Raw genomic sequence first — 14350 nt, 5'->3', positions numbered from 1 at the left:
TATGACTGCCAACAACTGTTGGGCATAGCCTAGATCATCAGGTGTGTGAAAACATAGAGGCCACAATAATTTGCTGCTGTTTTCTTATGTGTGCATACAAACAGCACATCATCAGGTGTTTGTGTTATCTGCAGGACAATGAACAAGAAAGGACATGGATAAGGTGTTGTTTTTTTTATACATAGGCCTATTTATGAATAATTTGAAACAAGTTATGTCTGTGTATGTTTCTCAGCAGTGGCGTTTGTCCACAATAAGTTTATTGTCATTGAAAAATGTTCATTGAACCAAATTCACCTACATCAAACGTCAGTTGTCAACAACGCGTCACCAATTGGGAAACTCGGATAGCAAAATCTGGCCCGAGTTTCCCACCTCTGATTCCCACAGGAAGTGACGTGAATGATGACGTTTTCACTCGGAAAAACGTTTTTCTGATGTCCATGAACGCACAGTCAGCTCATTTTCTCATTGGCGGGCAAAGACATGGGCAAAGCAGAGAAAGGGGAGGTACCCTTTCCCCTTATGACGACATATAGGGAAGATTCCAGATTGGCCCATCTGAGCTTTCATTTTCTCAAAGGGCGGAGCAGGGCTTGGTTTACACCTATCACCATTACTAGCCACTGGGGGACCATAGGCAGGCTAGGGGAACTCATATTAATGTTAAAAAACCTCATAAAGTGACATTTTTCATGCCATGGGACCTTTAAAGAAAACAAAAAATGACTGTTGCCTTTGACTTTGCACATTTGCTTGGATATAGATAATACTTGGTTTACTCATGGTAAAACACATTTCTGAGCCAGTCATAGGGTGCGCAGTAAAATCCTTTGCTGTTTTTGTTGTGATTTCCAAATATTTCCATGTCATGTCATGACTAGCAAGTTTGTATCTGTGTAAATGTGATAACAGGGAGATTCTGATGAGAGCTGACAGTTGCTACAGTTAGATGAGGTGCTGTGAGAGTTGTTTGTCAAAGTTAGTTGATATGCACCAAGTTGATTTACTGTCCTAACCAGGGTGTGTTTAGATCTTGGATTTCCGCCCAGTTCATTAACCTCCTCCCTTTTCTCATCTTTATCAGCCATCTTCCCATCTTATTTATCTGTTTGGCATTGTGCATGAGGAAGGGGCATCACTCAGCGTTTGGATACACAAACAGATCTGATTGTAATGGCTTCCGTGTTGTTCGCTTTAATCCCTGTATTTAGCTGTTTAACACCACCCGCAGTCTTTTCAGATGGAGTAATGGAAAAACATAATTTCATTACCTCCCACTGTTACGTTTGTGCAGATCACACTGCAGTTCAAATTGAGGTAGAAACGAGGACTGAGAGACTCTCTCCTCCCCTCTTCCTCCTCCCTCCCCTCTCTCAATCTCTCATCACATACTGCGGCTCCTCCCTCCACCTTGCCCTTCTCCAGATCCCCTCCCTTCCGATGTGTCTCTCTTTCCCTCTATCTCCATCCCTCCTTCATTCTCCCTCAATCTTTCAGCCTAGCTGAGACTAACAGAGGATACAACCCCTCCCTATGTGTGTATGAATGTGTGTGGCTTGCCGTGTGAACCACATGTGTCAGTGTGTATACACGTGTGGCTTCGCTGCTGACGGAAAGGACTCATGAAGTGCTCTGGATTGGATTTCAGATCCTTCTCCTTATGCATATTTACCAATTTTTTTAACAACACTCTTAAATCCTCCTATTAAAGTATCTCATTTTCCCTACTCTCGGGGCAGCATCTCGAAGGAATCTTCAATCCTTTCCCCAGTATCTTGGATTTAATAAGTAGCCAGCGTGGAATGAAGCAAGCAATTTCTGGATTCCCTTCGTTACAGCTCTGGTAAGGATATCTCTCTTCTGTCTCATTTTCTCCCTCTCTTTCTGTATATCTGTCTCATTTTCTTGTACTTCCTACCTGATTTGCTTCTCATAACATATTGACAGGTGCAAGCAGTACACATTATGGGATAGGGGAGCAGTTAAATGAAGCAGAGCAAGCTATTTGGGACATGGAGAGAAGGAGAAAATGAGGATGGGCTGGCTGGGGAGTGTGAGAGAGTGTAGGGACAGAAGCAGGGAACAGAAATGTGTGCCGACACCAGCAGTGTTGCTCATGCTCTCAGAGGCTGGAGGGAAAAATGCTCCACTTGGTACTTGCTATTGATCTGCTGTTATTTTCAGCTCCCATCCCTTAGAGACAACTTTGCATGGTCTACCTGACAGTGATAGTATGCATTTAACCATTTGTGAATGCTGACAGGAGGGTACTTTGTCATAATAAGGAGGTAAATTCTCATTCTGTAGGTGGTAGCAATAGGAATGGCTGGGTTAAACATGCATATTTACATGTGTGTGTGTGCTGCCTTCTGTTCACAGCATTGGAGGCGCACGACAATGTGTGAATTTGCGTTTACAGAACGTGTGTGTGTGTGTGTGTGTGTGTGTGTGTGTGTGTATGTTTGGTCTTCTTATGTAGGTGTGATGCGACAAGGAGGAACTTATATTCCTTCTTTGGATGCTTGTCTACCTACACCTGTACCTATACCTACATATATTCTTTTATAGACCTCCTCAGCTAAAGTGGGGAGTGAGAAATTGCAGCTTCCCGCCATGTTGATTTGCCTGATTACCTGATGGGGCCTTTTTGACAACAGCTCTCACTTGTCAAGAGATCATCAGACACTGATTTGAGATGGCTGACTTTCTTACTGACTTACTCGGGAATATATATATATATATATATATATATATATATATATATATATATACATTTTCTATTTGTCAGTTGGAAGCGTGAAGTAAAGTTGATGTTGCTATTTTGGTCCCCTCTGCATGCTGTATGAGCTTCTTTCCTTTTATCTTTACTGCTGTCTTGTTATTAATTTTCTGCTCATCTCTCTCTCTTGTCTCTATGAACTCTTCAGGGAGGAGAGTAAAGAGAGATTGTTACAGGGAAGAGGGTGATAGATGTTGGAATGCAAGAGAGGGGGTGGGGGATTGGAACTGGTACTGAAAGCAATGAAGAGAATAGGAGAGTGATGCTAGTAAAGGGTGAAGCTGTTAGATAGCAAAGAAGAGAAGTTATCCCAATGCAAAAATTGACAGGAAGACAGAGACAGGAGGACAAAAGGGACAGAGAAGGAGAATGTGTTTTGCTGACAAACCTCTTGTGAGGCTCAGGCTTTTGGTAGGGGGTCAGTTTACAGACACATTCATGCTCTCCGAAGGAAAATGTGATAGATAGGCCATGGCCTGCTTCTCACACATGCCTGGCTGCATTTCCTGTAAAAGACATCAATATTTATCACATTTCCCATTTCAGAGAAGAAAACCATGATAACACTGGAGGACGGAACAATAATAAAAGATAAATCAAAATACCCCACCTTGAGTAGACCTTTTCCTTCTAATTCATTTATACTTCCTTTCCAGCACTTAGGCAGGGTCGGCTGATGCTCTGTTGCATATTGAAATGCAGGTGCAGCCACAGTGGTTCATGTTTGTATTGCAGAGCTTTTGGTACATTTACAATGGTAATTGTGAAACATACATTCTAGCAGATTGGATTTAATGCAGTGTATTGGGAGGTTTTGTCTTATTACTGTGTCACATAGGTATTAGTTTCTACAGACAAGTGGAGGACTGCATTGGGATTAGGATTAGGATTGGGCATCGAGAACAGATTCCTACTTGGAATCGTTTAAAAAATTACGATTCCAGCGAATCGTTTCTTTATTGGAATCGTTTGGAATCGTTTAGAGGATTTGGTTTCAAATCAGATCATCGCTTCCCAATTTAATATGCTCAAGTTTTGGTTTCTGAAGCGGCCAGGTGCTTGTTGTGTTGCAGCCTTGGAGCACAGTAAGCAGCGCTTTAGTGTGGCTTTATTTTACATTGAGAAAGCCCTATAAAACTGGACACCACCATTGAATCAAAATAAAACTTTCCTCTTATGGAAATTTGACCCGTTTCAACTCCACCCCTCAAAGAATCGGAATCGAGAATCGATAAGAACCGGACGCGAAAGGAAGAATCGGAATTGGAATCAGAATTGTTAAAATCCAAATGATGCCCAAACCTAATTAGGATCCCGCGGGACCCAACACAAATCTCGCAGGAGCAGGCAGTTTTAACAGGGGCTGCAGCTGGGAGCGGGTGGTCCAAAAGTAGGCCGCGGGTCCCGGGATTTAGGGCCGCTGCCCCTGATCAGTGCTGTAACCGACTGTTAGGTTCGCCTAGCTAGGTTGCATAAGAAAATCAGCAACACACACAGTGCATCCAGTTAAACACCAGCCAAACACTTTATTAAGACTCCTCTTCTCACTCTTTCTCACTTCTTTCTGGGCACTGCGCCCCGCCCCTTTCTCCTACGGCGACCTGAGGGATTGTTGTGTTGTGTTGGAGGGATACAATCAACAGGGACTTTAACATGAAATCTGTTAGAGTGCGTTAAAAGACAGGGAAATTAAACAAACTAAAACAACCTGAGCAAAGCAAACCACAGCCAACAACACGTTCTAAAATAAGTTAAATGAATAAATGAATACAATGTCACTTTGCCCTTGTATTGCAATAGAATAACTTTGCACTTGAATGTAATGATGCACTAGAACTTAATTTCGATACTCATTACCGACAGATATGCATATTTATTAATACTACACAGTAAAATAACTAGTTTCCCCGCAGGAGGGGAGAAGACACAAAATCAATGGCCAATCAATTGACAATCAATCTTATGTTTGCGGTGCGGGCGGGACCCAACACACAAGCTGGTAAGGTAATGGTCAGAAATCCACTGGGAGCAGGCAAGAGCGGGATTAAAAAAACAGTCCCATGCGGGCCAAGCTGAAAATGCTTAATGCAATACCAGTTTGGATTTAAGGGTTTTGAATAAACAACATGTATATGATCTTGTTTAGTGAAGCTTTCATGAGGATTTTAGTAAGAATCAAAGATGGAATCAAGAAGATATTCCACGTATATCACTGTTAAATCTAGAGCTGATCTCCCAGGTATTCTGCTAATTGATTGGTTTATTTGTTAATTATTAATTGATGTCTCCATCTTTTACTCTCAGTCTCCCTCTCACACACACACACACACACACACACACACACACACACACACACACACACACACACACACACACACACATACACACAGAATGTACATAACTGTGGCCAGCAGGAGTCATTTTTACCCTACTCGGCTGCAGTAAAAGCATACCATGCAGTGGGTGACTTGCATCTGAGAATGACTCACAGTGCCCATGAATGCTCCTCCACCCACAGTGAGGAACCACTGACACTGCCCATCGCCAAATGAGAAGTTAACAACTCATTTTTTCTCAACCTCCAAGGCAATTATTCTCAAGGCCGTTATAGCGAATGATGGTTATTACCAATGTGATTTCATGATTTACCATGATGCATGAAATGAAGTTGGCAAATTTGTCACAGCAATTCACAGCTAATGGTGTCCGTAGTGGTGGGCTAGCATTGTTAGGTTTTGTGAATATGAGCTACTCATTCCACTGTAGTCTATTCCTAGACACAATTTAACAAATAGCCAATGTGAAAATATATTTTCAGAGCTGTTTTGATCCTTTTACTAATACCCAGTCTAAACACTATACAAACCTATTCATCCCTAAATGTAAAATGAAATAACTCTCTCTATGATGGTTAAAAGTAAATTCAATTAAACAAGATTTAATACACCCCTGCATAATGGCTATGGCGTCAGGTTTATGTCATATCTCCGTATCAGCGTGATAAAACATGCGAGCAAATTATATTATTTCACACGTGCAGATATTAGTCTTTGTAGTCAACAACCCAGAGATGTACAGGCAGCTGAGTGTGAAACAAAACATAGGGAGAGGCAAAGAATGGCACCTGCGTGTATAGGACTATTTATCAAGCGCACAGAGCAGCCACCACATACGAGAGAGTGTCTGCTTTGCGACTGGATGGCTAGGCTAACAACATGCAAAGTTAGCTAAGGCTAGCTCTAATGTTAGAGATACGGGTACATCGGCAAAATTTACTGACATTTCAAAAGCATTGCACATATCCTAACAACGGAACGGATGAGAGACACGTATACATTCCTTTATTGATGGTGCTATCTTGCGCTACATCGTTAATAAAGGCAGAAAAACACTTCTTTGGCTGGTACACTGACTCCGTGCTTCCTCTAACAGTGCAACACCACCTCTAACTACTGCCTCAAAAATGTCCGGTTTAGTTACAGTTGAATCAGCTCCTCTCTTTCTAACACAACACTTCACATAAAAAGCTTGTCTAATGCTGTTTTTCCACTGCATGGTACAGCTCAACTTGACTCTTTTTTGGTTTTCCTTTGATAAATGTTCTGGATGGTACCTGGTACTTTTTTTGGTACCACTTCAGTTGAGGTTCCAAGTGATCTAAGCTCATACTAGAAAGTATGCAGACCACTGCTTGGTCAGATAGAATCAATAGCTGGACACTGGACAAAAATTACATGGCCAAACTACTGTGAATAGCAACCGCAATTTTTGTATTCAATCAACCCAGATTTTTTTTAAATGTCAGCCTGCAAAATTACGCCATACACTACGCTGTGCACTACCCTGTGCATATACGTATGTGATGCAGACATTCCTCTCTTTGGTTGCCGACAAAAGGATTCAGCGAGTGTGCTTTGAAGAGGATTTTTTTAAACTGGACGTGACAATATTTGGACGAGAGGGTGGAGCTAGGGAGGATGATGCAGCCAAGCCGTGTTGTTTATGTTTGCAATGGCGCTATCTAATCGCTAAAGAGAGAAAGTTGCCCATTTTAAACCCTTCTAAAGCAAGACATGCACTGGAGATTTCAAATTAACCAGCGGCCATTCAGCCGCATGTATGGCAGTCCACAGAAAATTGGCAAACTGTCCCTTAAAGCATAACTGTCGCCAAAATGCAACCTAGGGTCTTTTTGTAAATGTACCCGAGTCAAACTTTCGTTTAAAAGCATATTTAGGACGGAATTGCCACTTTTAAGATTTACCGTATTTTCGTTTTTCGGTCAAATGGCCTTTTGAACGGGAGTGCTACAGGGACTTTTATGCTAGCCTCAAAATAGCTATTTTTAAAACACTAAGAACACAACATGAAACTTTGCTCGAAGTATCACCAGGGGCTCTACACCTTAACGAAAGCATTGACAACATTGTTTGTGTACCCAGAGTTTACTAAAAAAGTTTTGAAAAACTCATCGTAGGTCTTGTTGTTTCTGGCCGCTACCACCTCGGCAGTCAAAACGACTCGCTATCCGAATGCGAATGAACGGATTTCATATGAGGCTCCTTTTTCAGCTACGGTCAATATTGTTTTTCAATAACGACCAAAGAAGAAATAATCCGTGCATTTATATGGAACTAAGCTTTAGGAGCTTTCCATCTTTACTCTCCTCCCTGTTACGTTGCATTCGGAAATTGATTGTTTTTGACTGATAAAATGGCTGCGGCCGGAAACAACAAGACCTATGGTGAGTTGTTCAAAACCTCTCTTTTTAGTAAACTCTGGGTACACAAACAATTTTGTCAATGCTTTCGTTAAGGTGTAGAGCCCCTGTTGATACTTCGAGCAAAGTTTCATGTTGTGTCGAGCCTTCTTAGTGTTTTAAAAATAGCTATTTTGAGGCTAGCATAAAAGTGCCCATAGCACTCCCATTCAAAAGGCCATTTGACCGAAAAACGGTACAGTAAATTTTAAAAGTGGCGATTCCGTCCTAAATATGCTTTTAAACGAAAGTTTGACGCGGGTACATTCACAAAAAGACCCTAGTTTGCATTTTGGCGAGAGTTACGCTTTAAGTTACCAGCTAACGCTAACTGTAGCTAGTTAACTTGGTTTGCAGAACGCTGAACAAGACATTTGTAGGTGACCAAAACGTTCTATGAATGTACTTTGATGAAATGAAAACACATTGAGTGGGTCAAAGTGAAGTCGAAAATACAGAAACACCCAAAAACAGCTCCACACTCATACATTCTCATGCCCTCACATTTGGGATTTTATTTATTATATGCAGCTGTAGTCTGCAGCAGTTGGGGGTTAAGGACATTACTCAGCAGTTGTTCATGTAAGATGAGAGAGCAATATTTGTTCACTTCCCCTGCCTCGTTTTCTCCGGCCGGCTGAGGGAATCTAAATGGTATGAATTGGAAATTGTATAAATAATTCAGGAACTGCTTTTATCTTCTGTATTTGGATGCTAGGCCAACAAAGTAATGATTCTTAGATGTTTTTGTGTCAGGAAAGGATTCCTGACCTTTTTTGTGCATTCTGTTGTTTTATAATCATATCAAATGCCTCCTCTGTATGCCCTAGTTTTCAATTGCCTCTCATACTTTCATACATGTCTCTATAGAAATTCTTTCAAAGAGCAAATGTTATTCAGACTTTTGTTCTTCTTCATGATGAAAGAGGGCAAATGGTTATAAATCTGCATTCATTAGTTTATCTGTTCATTCATACTCTTAAAATAAACCAGTGGCTAGACTACTACTAGATTGTCTGTTGGGTTATCCATGTGACATGTTGGAGGGAAGTTTAGGGAAATGCAGGCTTTTGCCATTGCACTGCAGCATTTTCAGAATTACTATGAGTGGCCCAAGAGAAGTGCTACAGTTACAAGGGGATGTATTAATTACTGATTGGCCAACATGGGTCCTGCATTATTTATATAGTAAGACATTTCATTTTATTACTGATTTAGCTAAACAAATTTACTAATCCAGATGTTTGTTTTTTTTTCTTTTATGATGCTTGATATGATCCTATACATTAGAAATGGACAAAATGTCATACACTTTGCTGACCCATCCATCCACTCTTTTATATTTTTGGATGTACAATGTACTTGTCAGTTTGTTGGAAAAGCGTACACAGGCAAAAGAAAATGCTCCTCACAATGTGTAAGCTTTTGATTTGTATGGAACAATCTGAGAACTACAACGTGGACAAGCCTGTTTTTTTCAAATGTGGCATGATGAGTAGGTCTAATCTACAGGTAATTCTGCATAATCTAATTTAATCTCCCCTCAATGGAGCCTGGCCTCTGTTTAAAAAATGATCTGCCTACTGTAATTACTGTGACACAACACAGTGCTGGTTTTATTGCTTATAATGTGGAGAGCATGTCTTGAAAATGCACTCTGATGCATGTGAATAATCTACGTCCTTACTTCCTGTACTGGTTTTTACACCTCCAAAATGGAGACACACTGCTTGTGTTCATAAGAGCCGTGCTGGGAAAGGGAGCATCAGCTTTCTTCCTTCCGCAATGGTTTTTGGCACTCAACTACAGCCAAGTGAAACTGCTTCCAACTGAAAGTGCTACTGAGGAGGGTGTAATGTACAGTACGTATGCAATGAGAAGTGAGACACCTGAAAAGAAACCCTGAATTGTGTACAGCTCAACTCAGAAATATACTGAGTACAAAGTACAAATTATACTGAGGACATAAAATGTATATAATTCTGATACAACTCAGAATTATATACATTTATTTTCTGCCTAATCCCAAGGAGTAAGCCTTACTGTGTCAAATCACCCTTTGATCTCAATTTACAAAATCTTTGGCATTTGGTCCCACTCCCACCTATTAGTTTTGTCGAAATTGTTAGTGCCAGTCCATTACTGACAGTCGAATGAAAGGACAAACAATACTTCTGGGTTTAAATCAATAGATTCTCTTTGATTGCTGGCACACATAGCGAGCCGCCTACTGACATTGAGGGGGAGGTCAGATTGGAGAAATCCCAAATGTTCATCCAGATGCTCCTGGTTTTTTTCTCCACCGGATGTGAGTAAAGAGGTTGTGTGGGCTTCAACATGTAAAGTTGCAGCCAAATGTTTATAGAAGGGCTGATTGGTATTTATAGTGAGTCTGTATTTTGCTCTGGGTCTCTAAAAACAGCAAACAACAAACATTTTACTGTACTGGGGCTAACTTCCTGATCTGTTGCACATTTTATACTGAAAGAGCTTTGTCCAATACTAACCACTGTGATGGTCGACTTAGCCCACCATGAATTTGAAATATTCAAAACGCGTGGGACAAAACATGACAGGCAATTTCTCAGACCTGTTTTTGCACGATCTATGAGGTGCTTGTGAATGCCGGGGATTTTTACACCTGCTAGGGAATACAATGTGCCACTTGATCACGTATCAATATGTGGTTCAGGATGTTTTTCACAGTCGCCGCAGGTTATCTATTTTAGACTATTGTGGGCCTCAATGTGTGAAGAAAACTGAGACCATCTGTATGCAGGATTCATGTGTGCAGAGCCTTTGAAAATGGTGAAAGTGAGTCAGCATGGTAATGACTTACAAACGGGTATTAATAAAAAATATTGCATTTTTGGCTGGTTGACATCACTTTTCAATCTTGAAAGTGGCCCGACCCCCTCCACCCAAGCACAAACACACACGCTCACAGTTGGAGGTAAATTAAAAATAATAATACATTTAGTTGAGACCTCTCCCTTGGCCTCTTGTGTGTGTGTTAATCTGAAGCCCTGGAACACACACTCCTCACAAATCCTGCTTTGTGACTAATATTTCAAAAGCTGTAAGACTCACAGCTTGCTTGGAAACATGTTAAAACAAGATATAATTAAACCATGGAAATAGTATTTATTTGTTTTAGATTCATTTCAGGCTCAAAAGAGCTAGTCTATTGCATAAGCACAGCTGGGTGAGAGGTGCCTCTTTCACGAACATCGCTCCTGGATCCTTTCCCAGTCCTGACTGTACTGAAGTCTCCACTATGATCAGCGTCATTTGAGAGTGAAAACACAGGCTCAAGCAAGCTGCCAATAGTTCTAATTATCATGGATGATGCACCCAGAGCTCTATTTTTGGATCTATGCAGCAGGGGTAAAAGGAGGTTACTGGCATCTATACAATATAAAGACAATACATGTTTAACTTTACTTTTTTAACTGATATTACACGTCAAGGCCAGGGCACGATCAAAATTGGCAGTAGTTATACAATGAGATGTAGAAAATCAGAATCAGCATCACTTGTTCAGCACAGTCAGTCCAACGAGAGCCAAAGGAAATTACATGGTTAATTGGATGGCTTTTAAAATGACACATAAGAGTGTGATTGTTGTATGTAACAGGATGGATGTGTGTTTTCACTTTCACAGTCAAACGAGCACGTGTATTAGCTTGTTAGTAAGCAGCTGGGCTTGTAGTATTGTACTCAATGTAAAAAGAGAAAGAAAACAAGGCCTGATCATCATATACTCCAACAAGCATAAAGCTCTGCAGATATTTTATTATGAAAATAGGTAATATCTCTAAGATATTTTTCCTGATATGAAAAAATAATCAAAGCATCCCTGAGTTCATTGAAACAGAAGTTGAAAAGGCAGACATGGTTGATCTGAATGGTTTTGAAATGACCTGACCACCCACACAGAAACACATTCCATCCGCAACTGAACTTAAGCTAATATTCAGCAAAAAAATGCAAACGCAGCATAACAAATGCCATCGGGCCAATAGCTGGCCTGAATAAGTGTTACTGTATGTGCATTTTAACAGATTTCAGGCAGTCCAGGGTTTTTCTTTCCTAGTCTTTTCCTAACCAGGTCTCTGTCATCATTAGTGTTCTAGTCAGTGCCTTGCATCTTTCCCATCTGAAATTATTTTTGCCTTTTTGTACATGGCAAATACCGTCCAGGTTCAAATAAATAAACACAAATCCTTAATGCTAATACATGCTAATGTGCACATTCTAAGAGGGCACTTTTAAGTGTCAAAAAAACAACAGGGGCTTTGGGCTTGTGCTTTTCAATTGCTTCATTTGCTGAATCCTGCTGATTATTCAGCTAAATTTATCATCCTTTTTGCATACAATTATACTGGAGCAGGCCAGTGGACACTGTGACTGTGTAAAATATGTTAAAATGTTCTTCCAGAAATTACACACAAAACAGATTCAGAATACATTATACATCCTATGCATTTTGTGTTTTGTAGTGCATCTAGTTCATCAACACTGGATTTGAGGATGTGGGATCACTTGATATGCAGACAGTGTCCTCAGAGATTTGAGACTGATTGTTTTACTGATTAAGGGACAGGTATATTAACAGCTTTTGTAAAATGTTGCTTGTGATCTCCCCCATACTTCTGAACGTAGAATTTAAGAATATACCATACTCAAATTGATATGATGACATGAAACGTCTCTGATTGCTGAGGTTGTGAGAATGTTGGCACCTAAATGTTGGGACGTTGGACTGGCTACAAAAGTTTGGGCAACCTAGTTATGATATCTGTTGTCTGCAAATTAGGCTTCCTGTATGTTCAGTTCCAACCCGGTCTCACGGCAGTTCGTGAAATGGTCACGTTATATTGCTGACTAAAGGAATACATCACATCATGTCTTTTACTGACGCACTCTATAAATCAGGTTTACCTCCCTCCAATGTGCTTATACGATGTTTTAAATGCAAGTCATTTGTAGGAATTGTAACTGTCAATTGAACTCAAGATAAATGTTTCTACTGTGGTTGGTCTTTCAAATCGTTTGTCAAAGCGGTTTCTTGTTCTTCCATTACCAGGTACCAACATGGTTTTGGAAAGGTCAGAACTCTTTTCAGGACAGTGTGGGTGTGCAAAGAAGTGCATGTTTAACATCTCCCTCACTGTCTTATTAGTTTAGTTGCACGTATTGGGACAGGACAGCTTAATGCTTTATCAATGTTATAGTTACATGGACTTAGTTGATGCTATTTAATTTCAATCACAGCACCGCAGAGCAGTAACCTGAGCATAAGGCTAATTACCTGTGGTGAAATAAAAACAATTGTGTCCAGTGTGCAGATCTTTGAACCTTAACCTTTTTTTTTCAGTTTGTCAATCCTTACCTCGTAGCGATCAGGCTTGTCTGTCTCTGTCTTTTTCAGCAATTTGGGTTTTAACTGTATGATACTCATGCGTTGGAGATGTTTCAGTAGTATACATCAGATGTACCTTATTCACCTTATTCATTGATAATATTTTTTCATACCAGACATCTTACGGGAGACTGCAAGAGACATTTTATGACAGACGGTCTAGGCTAGTCTGTCATATCCTCCTCTCTGGCTGAGATTTCACAACTGAGTTTTTTTTCTTCCTTTGGTGGTGGCTCTGGAGATATTTGCCTGATAGTTTATGCAGTCTGTAGTTGGTACTCACTAACCTAAAATCAGGCTATGTGCATGCAGTTTGTAGTTGGTGAGCATCAACTTAAAGTAGGCTATTTCATCAAAAATATTGTTTGCATGCAATGCATACTGTATATGTGTATGTATTGACTGCTTCTATCATTTAATACAATTTCCTCTTATACTTGTATATGTATACATGCAAACTGTTATTTTGAAATTCCTTTTTTATATCCAGGTAATGCACAGCTTTATTTGTAATGGCGTATGCTGTGCCTGCTTATGAATATAGGCATGTGTGGTTGTGCTTAATGGCACATGTTGGTAGCATGTGTTTGTGAATGAGTATCATCACCACCTGGGACAAGTGATCTACATAGCATTACATTATCGCTGTGTTGCTACTCATCACTTGCTCCAGCAGGGATTAAAGGCTGTCAGGAGTTAAGAAAGAAGATTATGATGGAAGAGGTTCAGGCAGGAGAAGGCTCCCTGTAGCTGCAGTCTTTAGCTATAACGACCCAAAGTGGGCCAGGCTCAGGTGAGCTTTCCACACTTAAGCCAAATTGGAAAAGACCCTCAGAGCAGAGGGCTAAGTGGCACTGCAGAGCTCGTGATCTGTCTGTGAAGGGGTTTGAGAAAGTATTATACCAAGCGGAGCTTCTTGGGGTTCAGGAAAGCATTATGGATCTTAGAAGAATTTGAAAAGAACACAGGTAATGGGCTTTAATGGGGAAAGGCAATGCCTCAGTGGAGTCTTTTGATGATTGTGATATTGTGCTGTTCACTGAGAAGAGCATAATACTTCCATAGTTACATTGTCACGTTTAGGGACTTAAATCCCCCAGGGACTACTGTTGATTAAAACATGCACTCACCCACACTGTAATGTGCTTTGGAAAGAAGCAGCCACCACCTTGCTTAAATGGCATACAGCATGCTGTGATTACACTGGAGGTCAAGCTACTAATGATGATGATGTATTGGTAATATGATTGAGGCTGCAGTCTAATTGAAGCTGATGAGATGGCATTGTGTATTCCCACTATGAGCATTCAAATTGTTCAACTCTTCTAGTGTTATTTCTTTATGAGCACACTGTGTTTGATTGAAATGAATATATATATATATA

The 14350-nt window shown here is 40.4% G+C and overlaps 1 protein-coding gene across 1 annotated transcript in view; it reads left to right on the top strand.

The window, feature by feature from the left end:
* Window positions 1-1474: 1474 nt before the first annotated feature.
* Window positions 1475-14350, top strand: part of lingo1a (leucine rich repeat and Ig domain containing 1a) — a 138626-nt gene continuing 125750 nt past the window's right edge. Inside the window, exon 1 of the mRNA XM_031316682.2 lies at window positions 1475-1846. The gene's annotated coding sequence lies outside the window, so the exon portion shown is untranslated. The remainder of the gene's footprint in view (window positions 1847-14350) is intronic.

The sequence above is a fragment of the Sander lucioperca genome, chromosome 7 (genome assembly GCF_008315115.2).
Source record: "Sander lucioperca isolate FBNREF2018 chromosome 7, SLUC_FBN_1.2, whole genome shotgun sequence".
Taxonomy (NCBI): Eukaryota; Metazoa; Chordata; class Actinopteri; order Perciformes; family Percidae; genus Sander; species Sander lucioperca.
Note: the sequence above shows the minus strand (reverse complement) of the source record. Positions and strands in the feature narration are given on the sequence as shown.